General features: G+C 40.3%; 1 protein-coding gene across 13 annotated transcripts in view; it reads left to right on the forward strand.

The window, feature by feature from the left end:
- LOC123766903 (zinc finger protein 557) overlaps nucleotides 1-13,446 on the forward strand; it is a 143,843-nt gene that overhangs the window by 122,781 nt on the left and 7,616 nt on the right. For 4 of the 13 annotated variants that reach the window (XM_069307466.1, XM_069307467.1, XM_069307468.1 and 1 more), the window contains one exon: nucleotides 1,112-7,667. The exons of 8 other annotated variants lie outside the window; for them this stretch is intronic. The gene's annotated coding sequence lies outside the window, so the exon portion shown is untranslated. Of the gene's footprint in view, nucleotides 1-1,111; nucleotides 7,668-13,446 lie in introns of those variants that run through there. One more of the 13 variants, XR_011223324.1, reaches the window with a different exon arrangement.

The raw sequence follows: 13,446 nt of genomic DNA on the forward strand, positions 1-13,446 counted from the left end.
GGGAGGGGGGAGCTGCGCAGACAGCGGCGCGGCGGCGTGTGACGTCACATTAGTTTGCTTGTTTTCTGTTGGGGAGTTCTATCCACTAGTTCGGCTTTTGGTAGCAATTTTAACCAGAATAGGGGCTTGTTTTGAGGCGCTTACCTTTCTGGGTGCCTGTTCCGGTCGATGGCAGACATAGAATGCTTCCAACCACATGGGGGCTTCTATAGGCCATTGCTCCCCTTGCCTCTCTGAGGGGGCCCGGTTCTGGCCGTGGTCCCCGGTAGGCCTAAGAACTCCATACACATGACTGATGCCAAAGTCTGACATTAGCATATCAGCCTGGGATAGCTCCGGGGAGCCGACGGGGCTCCCCCCAGAAAACGAAGCATCAATTTAAAAAATACAAAGGAAACCAATCTGCCAAAGCCAACCGAAAGGAAGCATTAGCGGTAGGCTTCGCAGGAGGATCGTCAAACAGTGAAGAAGAAAAAGTCAGGTGGGACTTCACTTATTCAGAAGGAAAATACCTGGTCAGTATGCATGCCCTCACAGTAGGTCTGGATGCCACAGAAATATTGTCATATAAACAAACAGCTTTATGCAATTTACAGAACAGTACAAGCATAGTAAAACAATAATGCATTATTTCAAATGATGATTAGAAATAATAAAGCAAGATTAGCAAAAGGTGGAAAAAAGATATCTGATGGAAATTACTTTGTGACGAACTGACAATTAAATTTCATAGTCAAAATATTATTTGAGTTCTGAGAAATAAAAATTTCATAGACGAAATCCAGTCAGCAGATTGTATGGTTGTTTAGATGAATCTGTTATATCAAGGTCCAGATTTTCAGTGTTGCACTCTGCTGTACTTGTGTACAGTACTTGCAATAACCGGATGCTTTTCATTTTAGCTCAGGCCACAAAATATTTGGTAAGTATTTTGAGGGGGGTCATTGTGTTATGCATGCAGAAAAATACAGACTCTGTTTATCATACATTTACAAATTGTTGCCACATAAATAATAATAGTCATAAGGAGTTTTGCCAGTTGATGTATGAAACTAAGTTTTTGTGTGACATTATTGTACAAAGGTATAGATACATTTTGTTTCCCACACAGATGGAAGGATCTCCTCTTACAGCATCAGAAACCTCATAACCACAAATCACTCGTGTCATCATTGCTCAACCAGCAGAGTACAAATACACTCCTTGACTAGTATACCAGTTATTAAATAAATTTTAATACTCAAGTAGCCTAGGAAATTATATTTCTGAATATATGTTATGCTTTCATGACCAGATTGTTTTTATATGAGAGAACCTATTTTTGGAGTACTGAAAGCAGTTAGATACAAAAGTACCGTACACATATTCATCTTATAATCAGTAAGATAATTTTGTGTTATCAATAGGAACTTTTCTGGGGGGAGCCCATTATGGCTCCCTGAAGTTGTTGATAGTATCACTGATAGTATACCATCTACTGGGTCACATCAGCTGTGGAGTACTATCTGGCCTACTGGGGACCAAGGGCCAGAACCCGGTCCCATCACAGAAGCACAGGGATCAGTGGCATTTACATATTTACTTTATTTATGCTACCACTAGGAAAGGCACCCAGAAAGTCAATGAGACAAAACAAACCACAGCTACCTATAGAAAGTCCATAGCCTCATGACCTGCCAGAACTCCCCAACACTGGAAACAAATGCTTAAAAAGTTTAAACACAAGTGCCAGCTCATTTGCCTCACCACCCTGCTCGATTTGGGGGAAGGCCATAGGTAGATCTAAGAAGAACTTAGATAAGTTCTTGCAAGAAGTACCAGACCAACCAGGCTGTAGTGGATATGTGGGCCTGCGGGCTGCTCCAAGCAATAGCCTTGGACCATGTTATCACAAGTTGAGCCTGGCCTCAGGCCAGTCTTGGGGAGTAGAAGAACTGAAAAACTACCCAGGTATGCTCCAGGTATGCTCCAGGTCGCTCGTGGTTAGCTGGTGACACAGCCGTCAGTTCTATGCTGAAATGTGTAGTGTGTCTCTCGGGTCTCCTCTCTCTGTTTGGGCTTTGGTCTCCTGCTTCAATTAAGTGGTGGTTTCTTACCATTGTTGGCTTTTCTTTACACTGTTCAGTGTAGCACGAGCCTGGACTTTAAAAGTGCTTGGAGCTGCATATACACAGGATTTTCATCCATGTATATTTTCTAGTGCTGCCCATGTGCTTCAGCATTCTCTTTCCTGGGGTGTTTTGGGTCTCTTCCTTTGAGGTCCTCCTCGCTTGTGTAGTCCTCGCCCCGGAGTGAGTCAGGTTCCAAGGATTTCCTGTCTTTATTCAGGTAGGGTGTGGCATTTGCTCTCTTGGAGTGCACTGGATATTACCATGCTACACATTAGCACACTGAGGTTGACCTTCTCAGCCGTTGTTGCCAGGCTGTGTTGGCCTACTATGCAATTTCTATCCTTTAGTTCACTCCTGCATTACGAGACATGGATACCATCATATTAGTGTTGGTTCTGTTGATATAGATTTGGTAGCATATCCTTTTAGGTCTGGCATAGCATCCCAATGCTTGGGTGTCCCACTAGGTCAATTCCTTCAGGCCCTGGTAATCCACTGCAGGTTTAGCGGCACCTATCCCAAACCTGCTCACCCTTTGTGCTAGTTTGAGAACTGTACATTGTCTGTGCCATTTGGCAACATTCATTCCTTCTGCCCCTGCCATGCTGCCTGTTGAGTCAGTGACACCTTCAACCCTGAGACTTGTGGGGTTCTTCTCATGTAGCTAATCTTTTGAATCCTTCTGATGAGGTTTGAGCTTTTCAGGCAGCGACTGCTCTATGAGCTTGGTTTGTTAGATTACAGGAGTCTAGATTATGTGCCCAGTTTAACCCTTAAAGTACGCATCACGTCATATGACGTGCTGGACGTTGTTCCAGTCAACTACGCATCACGTCATATGATGTGTTGGAGTACTATGCAAGATTTAAACAGCCCGCGGATACACGGGGTTCACCACACCTTCATCAGGGCTCTTGTAAACAGACGCCATTTATAAAAAAAATCGTGGGCCAAACTCTCGGGTGTTATTGGCCTCAGTATTGAGTGAGCAACCAAGCCTGACGCACGCAGCATGAGCTAACAGCACTGCTGTTCAGCTTGTGACCACAGCATTGCCTAAAAATGCCAAATTATACTTGTTCATGCTATTATGTAGCGATGATGATATTACAGAAGACCCCTGACTGTGATAAAACTGACCAGGGTTCTGATAATAGCAGGATTGTGGTGATATTTAGCGCTGTGCGCCATGGAAGGAGGAGTAATGCTGTGGGAGGGAGGGTGGTGGCGATGTCTTTTGACTGTGTGTGGCCACCTTTTATTGACTGCACTCAGCATACCAGCTTAGTGGTTCGCTATGGTGAACACAAATGTAGATACTTATATATAATGTGTGTATAGAGGGTATAAACAGCAAGAGAAGGTTTGGAGCCGCCATTTTGGTGAGGGCGGTGGCGTCGTCTGCACGACGCCACCGTGCAGACGACGGTGTTGTTTACTGGTTACCACGATGGTCTTTGGGCACCATACCAGTTTATTTGTACAAGTATGGTGAATAAAACAGGTAGATATTTATATATAATGTGTGTATATAGCGTAATAACACCACACAGTATTGTTGGAGGAGAAATATTAGTGCATCTGGCCTTGAGGGCGGCCGCCGATCAGCTGACTGTGTGAGTAGCCACATCTTTGTGCCTTTACTCACCATACAAGCTTAGATGTACAGTTATGGTGAACAAAACATGTAGATACTTATATATAACGTCTGTATATAAGATATATAGCGTATAACACCACACAGTATTTTTGGAGGAGAAATATTAGTGCGTCTGGCCTTGAGGGCGGCCGCCGATCAGCTGACTGTGTGAGTAGCCACATCTTTGTGCCTTTACTCACCATACAAGCTTAGATGTACAGTTATGGTGAACAAAACATGTAGATACTTATATATAACGTCTGTATATAGTGAATTATAGCAAAAACATTATTGTGGGAGGAGAATGTGGGTGAGTCAGATGACTGGAGGGAGGGCGGGAGTGGCTGGCTGGTACACGACGGTCACTCCTCGTTACTTTTTGACTCATAATAGCTACTTAGTGGTTCGTTATAGTGAACAAAACATGCAGATACTTATATATAACCTGTGCTTATAATGTAATAACCGACAAAGTATTTGTTCACTGATTGATGAACATAATTGAATCAACAATATGCACACCATATTTTTGAGTACAGCAATGATTCACTCATTTTATTATATAAATATATCAAACTACACACTATTGAATAATATTACAGCAAAAAAGGTATGAAAAATCAATCAGAGACATTGAAATAATTCGGTAATTATCTCTTTGTGGCAACTCCGGCTTGACAGCTTGCGAGCAACAGACCGCCTGGGACGCACGCTGAGTCAACGCCAATAATTTGCCAGACTTCTTCGCCCTATAGCGGGCAATATATGCCACTTACGATTTTTTTTATTATTTTTCCCGTGATCAGTGAACACAAATTAACAGGTTAGAAAGAAAAAATCATTTTTTTTTTCAAAATGACATGCGCCTGTGGGGATGACAGGATATTAAATCCCGAGCATGTTAAGGGTTAATGACCCGGAACTACCCAGGTTGGTGTTTAGGGACCCAGAATTGGAGGTGTTGGTCAACTCGACCTTGGTTCTATTTGCTCTTCGTATTCCTTCCCAGCGAGCTTGGTTTGCTCTTCTGATCCTTTACCCCTACTTCCGGCCCTGAAGCGTCTGAGGGTTTTGAGTAGGGTTTAGATTGGGATGTGGATCTGTCAGTTGAGTACAGGGGGTTGTCCCTTCTGATGAGGGTCCAGAGGCAGTCGAGACAGTTCAGCTGAGGCTTCTGGGTCTTTTCTGCCAGCATCTTCATTTGAGACTTTTTCTTCAGACTCTGCTGATCTGTCTCAAGAGGTGGGCAAGGATGCTGACTCTGCCCCAGGACACTCCACTGCGGCTTCTGGGTCATGAAATGAGTTGGAGTTTAGCCCATGAGTCCCTTTTGACCCTTCGTGGTCCTTGGTGTCCTCCGAGTCCCAGACCAGACGAGAACTTTCAAATCCAGGGATCCCATCACAATGGTTGTACTCTTCAAGGCACTTGTGTTGTCCCGTCTTGAGTACTGCTCAGTACTCACTTCCCCCTTCAAAGCAGGAGAGATTGCTGAAATAGAGGGAATACAGAGAACTTATACGGCACGCATAGACGCAATAAAGCACCTAAATTATTGGGATCGTCTCAAAGCCCTCCAAATGTACTCACTAGAAAGAAGACGAGAGAGATATCAAATAATATACACCTGGAAGATACTGGAGGGTCAAGTACCAAATCTACACAGTAAAATAACAACGTACTGGAGTGAACGACATGGAAGAAAATGTAGAATAGAACCAATGAAGAGGAGAGGTGCCATAGGCACAATCAGAGAACACTGTATAAACATCAGAGGTCCGCGGTTGTTCAACGTCCTCCCAGCAAGCATAAGAAATATTGCCGGAACAACAGTGGACATTTTCAAGAGGAAACTAGATTTATTCCTCCAAGGAGTGCCGGACCAACCGGGCTGTGGTGGGTATGTGGGCCTGCGGGCCGCTCCAAGCAACAGCCTGGTGGACCAAACTCTCACAAGTCGAGCCTGGCCTCGGGCCGGGCTTGGGGAGTAGAAGAACTCCCAGAACCCCATCAACCAGGTATCAACCAGGTATCAACCAGGACCCCCATGCTGGCCATCCAACCCCAGTTCTGAGGCAGATGTGTTGAGTGGTGGTCGGTCGACTCTGGCTCCTGTCTCTGTGCAGTGCTGTGCCTTTGCAGTGTTATTTTGCTGTGTGGTGGTGTGCGAACCAGCAGTAATTCATGGAGTACTGGGGCTCCATGTGCCTAGGGCCATCTTCCCTAGGTGCCCTGTAAGTACTGTCCTTGCGGCTTAGGGGTTATCTTCTATAAGTCGTTCAGGGACTACCTCCGTAGGGATCTTTTGCTGCTCAGTGATTGCCCACCCTAGGGATCAGCTGGGGTTTTCATAGCCACTGTTTGACTTTGGGTAGAAGATAGTATCGCTGCTGCAAGGTACTGTGCAGCTTGTCACCTATTATCTCAGTGGCCGGTTCTATCCCTCCTGGAGACGTTGTACTTTTGCAGGGTTTTACTTTTCTTTTTTGTTTGTTGCCTGGTGGGGGGGGGGAAACTTCCACTTGGTCGTTATTTACCAAATGTTATTCTGGTAATTACCTAAGTGTAATTACCTAAGGCCATGTTAAAAATGAGAAATGCATAATGAATTGATTTTCTGTGAATTTAGGAAAGATAGATTATGGTGGGTTTGTACTTCCCAAAATATGCTTTAGGGGTTATTTATGAAGATATTTCACTACAATACTCTCCTGGTAATTGACAAATAAATACGCTACCCACCAGGCAAGTAGCCTGGTGGGTAGCGTGCAGAACTCGTAATTCTGTGGCGCAGGTTCGATTCCCACACCAGGCAGAAACAAATGGGCAAAGTTTCGTTCACCCTGAATGCCCCTGTTACCTAGCAGTAAATAGGTACCTGGGAGTTAGTCACCTGTCACGGGCTGCTTCCTGGGGTGTGTGCGCGTGTGTGTGTGTTGTGGAAAAAAAAGTAGTTAGTAAACAGTTGATTGACAGTTTAGAGGCAGGCCAAAAGAGCAAAGCTCAACCCCCGCAAACACAACTAGGTGAATACAAACCTTTATATGCATTATGGTGGATATAGGCACTCTTGATTATTTTTCCTGCGAGATTTAGGGGGGGGGGGGGGAGTATTGCATGTGGCTTACGAGTCAAACAAAATTCCCTTATGGACCTAATTGGCCTTGGACTCGTTCAAGCCAGGACACCCTGCACTCCCCTGCCTCTTTGAGGGGTCAGAGAGGAGGGAAACAGAGCAGGTTCTGTCTCTGGTTCCATAGCCAGTAGATTCCTGTGGTTGACCAACAAGATTCCTGTGACTGATGTGAGCCAGTAGTGGGGAGCCATCTGAGCAAGATAACTTCAGGGAGCCACCAAGAGGCTGCTCCCAGAAACAATAAACTTATAAAGACTCGTTCTATACTAAACTTGACACTTAATGACAGGTAGACTCAAGTGTTATGATAATCTGGTTGTCTGTGTCCATGGATTTTTTCTATATGATCTTTTACTTACCTGAAAATATCTCAAAGCAAATTGATAAATTAACAAGAACTTTTTGGTATTTGATATATGATGTAGGGAATATGATAATAATAATATTTTATTTATAAGGCATATAAAGGATCTGATTACAGTGGTTACTTTGTGGGTACAGTATTTGTATATTTTATAAAGTCAATAATTATGCACCTTTCTTCAAATCAACTAACATGTTGATTTAATAGATGTTGGAATTTGATTCCCATTCCCGATCATTTGATTCCTGATCATGTAAATTAAAATACACTATTTTATTTTAATTACTCTCTGTACATGAAAATAAGTTTATTAGAAATCACTTGGTTATACAATACATTTATTCAAATATATTGCTGACTTGGATGTGTGATAAGATTAATTGGAGAATAAATTACTTATATTTTTATGGCTTAAAATAGTTTTCATTATGTATCCCCATTAATCACTTCTAGCATGCTGTCTTTTGCAGTGTAATCTGTTGTGATTTGTACTGGTGCAGTCAGCTCTTGCACACTGTCTCCTTGACTGAAGACAGTTACTGTACCGTTCTTATAGACAGTTCCTCTTTCCTTGTGGGGTGCAAGGATGCTACTCTCACGAAAACTCACGGGAAAACTTTACACACACACACGAGGCATAAACCTTTTCTAATACACAATATAATCTACTTGCAAACACTGACAAATGAAACATAAAAATTATAAATAAAACAAACTTATAAATAAAACGATACTTTAACTCAGAGAAAACATTAAGTTTTGTTAATTTTTCTTTTGTAATCCCAGCATGGGGAGATATGTAAGGAAGAGGGGCAGGGGTCTTTTGAAATGCATATTTGAAATAATGTTAGAAGGATGTAGTGAATATTCAAAATGGTTTTAGTCTGGTGAGGGGAACATTTTGTAAATCTTGGCAGTTGCGCAGCCATATCTGCACAAGTGCGGTAGTGCACCTTACATGAGAGAACTCTTCCTTCAAAAAGTTGTTTGAGGTTGGTTTAGATTTAGCTACTTGAGACAAAGTAGGCAGGCTATGGTGAGTCCATTGACCCCATAGTGGACGTGCTTACAAAAAGTATTGAAATATGTGCCATCGTAGAGTAAAAAATGCCTCTAAATACATTGCTGCGACTGGAAAAGAATGTAGGAAAAGTAGTGTTAAATGTAGAAGACCAACTTCAAAGAAAGTAAGAAGAAAGAAAAATAAGACATGAAAATAAGATATGAAAATGGAATATGACTGGAATGCTGGCAGCTGAGGAAAATCGTGGGCCAATTTTGCTCTCTTGCAATTATCTAAAATGTAGTTACTGGATGAGAGAGACGCTCGTGGTGTCCCGTCTTTCCCACACTCTGTCATATTAACACTTTCGCGCTTTAGATTAGAGATAACTCGTCGCCGTTTTTTCTTACGATTCCGCATAACAGCCTACTTTTCTCGTCCATCGAAAAATATTTCTATAAATTCCATTTTTTAACCGAAATGGATGGGGATACTTTTGTTTTGTAGAGAATTTATTTGCGAATTTTTTGGTACCAGAATGAATATTATATCACATAAACTTCTATGAGTAAAAAAAAAAATACACAAAGTATGTTTGGGGGTGTGGCGAGCGTGTGGCAGTGGGTTCCCTTTAGCCGTTGATATATCCAACACGTGGGAAATATTTGTATGTGTTATGTATATGTCTGTGTAGGGAATTTTACTGCGATCACTGTCATACAAATTATAAAATGTTTCAACAAGTATAAACATGACAAACATCAAACGAACGAAAACAATGCGTTCGTTTCTGCCGCGAACGCATACTGAGCGACGTGGTTCTATATTTGGCGCTTCTCTTACACATGCTTTGTACAAATGTTATACAGTTCATCTTATAGAAAATTTTATTGCGAACACATTGGTATAAAAAAGAAATACGTACATAGAAAAGTAGGGTCAGGAAACGTATAAACTTTCCAAGCATGATTTCCCCCCTGTGTTTTCGCCAGTGCGCTCGTGGCTAACTACTCTCCACTTCACACACTCTTGCGGGTGGGCAATTACCTATATTAAACATTCATATGCATATGTCCGTGTAGAGAATTTTATTGCGATTCCAATGATACCAAAATTAGCGATGTAGGACAACTGTAGGCTTCGCAACCATTAAGAGAGTGGAAACATTTTGTTGCTGTTTGGCGCTCTCGGCGAGTGATCTGCATAGTTTTTTATTTGGTGTTGATACTCCTTATGCTTGGGCGGCATTTTATAGGTATGCTCTTATAGACAATTTCATTGCGAACACAGTGATACCAAATTTAAATACGTGCGCCTTCAATTATTGTCAGGACAGTCAAAAGAGTGTACACTTTTTCGGTCTTACCGCGTAGGCGCGCGAAGTGCCGAAAGCATCTGGGGTATTGTTTTTTTTTGAGCGCCGAGAGTGCGAAAGTGTTAAGCTTTGAAACTACTTATGGTTTAGGTCTCCACCATCTCATTTAACTTACTCCAACCATTCACAATTCTGTTTGTAAAAGTGAACTTTCTAATGTTCTTTTGGCAGTTTTATTTAGTTAGCTTAAATCTATCACCTCTTTTTCTTTAGGTTCCAAGTTTCGAGAATTCTTTATAAATTTTGTCCATATCCTTTACTATTTTGTAAGTAGTGATCATATTGCCTCTTTCGTATCTTCTAGCCTTGGCATATTTAACCCCACTAACCTCTCCTCATAACTCTTGTCTTTTAGTTCCGGGAGCCATCTTGTTGCATTTCTTTTTACCTTTCCCAGTTTATTGATGTGCTTCTTGAGATATGTGCACCATACAACAACTGCATATTCCAACTTTGGTCTCAAAAAAGGTCTGAAATAATTTCTTTGATATTTCACCATCTATATTCTGTATTTAAACAGCACTGCGCACCTGGTTTCGGCAAATTTTTCTAGTGCAATTCTCAAGGACAATTTTTGTTGTTTTTAGAATTTTTGCAATTTTTGTTGTTTTTAGAAATACTGTACAAAAAGTTTATGTCAAAATGCTTCCAAATTCAATTATTTCCATTTCAAAATGCAAAGAGTAATGAAAACATTAAAAAACATTAAAATATAGCCTAATTTAAAAAAAATCGCACAACTCTCAGAGCGCCTAAAGGCACTTTGCGCAGTGCAGTGGTTAAAAGTAATTTTTTAAATTGGAAAGCATAGCAAAGGCTCTTTGCACAATGGTCCTCAGGTGACAATTTTCTATTTAGAATCACACCTGAATCTCCCTCTTTATCAGAATTCTTTAAAGCTTTTCACATAATTTGTAGGCTTTGTGTGGCCTTTTTTCTCAAAAAATGCATTTGTGTTGGTGGAGATGCTTCCTGAATCTAGGTCCAGGCCTCTAGTAAACAGCCGCTATCTTGAAAAAAATTATTCTATTAAGTTTGAAATAAAAAGAAAGTAAAAATAATTATTATATTAAGTTTGTAGGCAGCAAATATGATCGGTGACCGCATAGTTCTGGACCTAGATTCAGGAAGCTCTGTGTATTTCTTCGTAAGTGGGTTTGCTACGAAGGTTCCTAAGTGCGCCCTAAGAAGATGCTTAGGTGCGATTCAATAAGGTATACTTAGGAAGAAATTTGTTGGTTCACCTGCGTGCCGATAGAGGTCACTACTGTGTTTCGTATGGCCAATCAGAGAGCAGCAACATTCTTCATATTGAAGATTTAGCGCTGGCTTATCGGAGCTCTACTGCCTCCTATTTACGTCGAATTTTCTTATAAAATTAGTATATTTCGAAGTAAAACAATGTTTTTTCAACTTCTACAGCCAGCACCGACATTGTAGTAAACAAATATGTTACATTTGTTGTTTACCTACGTAATTCTAAGAGATACTGTGTAGCTGTCCTTGTTGCTTGGAAGATGCGCTGACAATTATTGTATATATTTACTGAATTTACCCAAGGGCCACTAACTATCTAGTGACCTCGAAGAGGACAGAGAGCCGGCGGCTTGTTAAAGGGCCCGCCAATTGTCTTAATGATATTTTTTAGCTGGAATTTGGCATTTACGGCTTCAGCGGGTAGGCGGATCCATGGGTTTATAGCCCTCTTGGTGGAAAAAAAACATCTGTTTTCAGTCCTACTTGAGAGAACATACTCTTCAACACTATATCTGTGATTGTCCTGTTATCAGTGACTTCATACCAAATGGTATGAGGTATTTTGAGCTCTGTAATTACTTCATACACTCAGGAATATTGGAAGATATTCTTGTGCTGCACCCAGATTTTGCCAGTGGAGGCTAATAGATCAGCATTAAGTATTTTGTTATCTCCTAATTCCATGTATGACTGGCCATCCTGTGAGGTGAGGATGTTGGGTGAGCTTGTAGCTGGTTTTTGATCTACACTGTGTGGTCCTTTATACAGAATAGGGAAGCAGCACATTGCTGTGTATACCTAAACATGTTTAAAAATGCATTGTTTGAGAGGAGTTTTGTAGAAACTGGTAAGAGTAATTATAATATAATGTTTCCATGATTCAGTGCTTACCTCTTGTGAAAATTGCTTAGAGTTGTTTAGTCAGAGTTGATTTGTTTTTTGTATTGAGGCTGGTATTTTCTAAATTGATTCCATGTACAGTATGTCTAACCATCCTGTGAGATGGGAGTATTAGATAAACTTATAGCTAGTTTTTTATCTACACTGTGTAATATTCCATATAGAATAGGGTAGCAGCACATTGCTGTGTATACCTAATATTCTTAATAAAAAAAATCAATAATAAAGATTTTAAATTAGTTTGTATTATTACAAATACAGTACTGTATTATCCTTATTAAATCATGTTGACCATGGATCATTAAGATCTCATGTTGATATGTAATACAAGTCATATTTCTTTTGAACTGCTAATCCATGCTAATCATTCATTAAATTGTGCATTATGTCTCAATTTTTCACTTCCTTGGATATACTGTAAAGTACAAAAAGATAGGATAAAAATAAACCCGTAATATTTCTTTCATTATATTTTTCATTTAAATAACTGCATCAATATTTTTACAGCTGACAGGATTTGTTTTCCCATACAGGTGCATTATTTGTTAAAAAAACATTTGGTTTATTGTTACACACAATGGTGCTACATAGCCTTCCCAGCTTGGTGCCTTCTTTTAATACTTACTGATTAAAAAATAAATAATAAATACATTTTATTCAGGAAAAGTACATACAGTTGATTTACAAACATAATGTTGGATTTATAGGCAGAGCTAGTACATACAATACCTAAAGCCAATAATACTCATAGCATTTCGGGCAAGGTGTGGGGGAAAAAAACACAGACTAAAACTTAATAGTAATCGGGATTAGGTATAAATTGGGTTGAAAGAAGGAATAAAAAATACAAAAAGGGGGTTAACATAGCATAAATCAGCAATTGCACATGTTGGTGAACAGCGTTGTTTAAAAAATAGCAAGACATGGGTTGACATTTAGGAGGTAAGTTAGGTTACATGGAGTTAATTTGGCAGTACTTGGTTTAACTCTTAAACTGGTTGAGAGAGGTACAGCCTTTGACATGATTCGGGAGTTCATTCCACATTCTGGGTCCCTTGATTTGTAGAGCACTTCTAGTTTGGTTACACACAGCCAAATTGAGTAACAGGAAGAGGTCTTGGACACAAATTTGTTCCATGCTAAATGTAGAGGAATCAGCTGAGTATTCCTCAAATAAAATAAGTTGCCTCAGCTTATAAGGTAAATAAAATAAGCATTTCTCAAATAAGTAGCTGCCTCACCTCACTGCCTTACTGCTACATAGCCTTCCCGGCATGGTGCCTTCTTTTGATAATTACTTGTTCCACACCCAAATTGTATAACAGGAAGAGGTCTTGGACCCCTACTTCCCTCTCTCTTTTTTAATAATCTATAGTCATAATTATACTGTAGCTTTAAGTATTCAATGAATAAAGTTTTTGACATTTTTACCCTTTTCCTTACCTAACATCATTTGTGCAGCATATTTTTATTTTATGTCTCACCCAGATTTAATTTCAAAATAAAACCAAACTAAATAAATTAGAAATGGGTATGTATAGCTAAGGTACACCCTTACTACTAGGTGAACAGGCACATTTGGTGATAGTAAATGATCCCATCAGGCAGGGCTCATCACCTTCTCTCATATTTCATGTTCACCAGTGTTTATTTACTTAATA

This window comes from Procambarus clarkii, chromosome 60, assembly GCF_040958095.1.
Source record: "Procambarus clarkii isolate CNS0578487 chromosome 60, FALCON_Pclarkii_2.0, whole genome shotgun sequence".
Taxonomy (NCBI): Eukaryota; Metazoa; Arthropoda; class Malacostraca; order Decapoda; family Cambaridae; genus Procambarus; species Procambarus clarkii.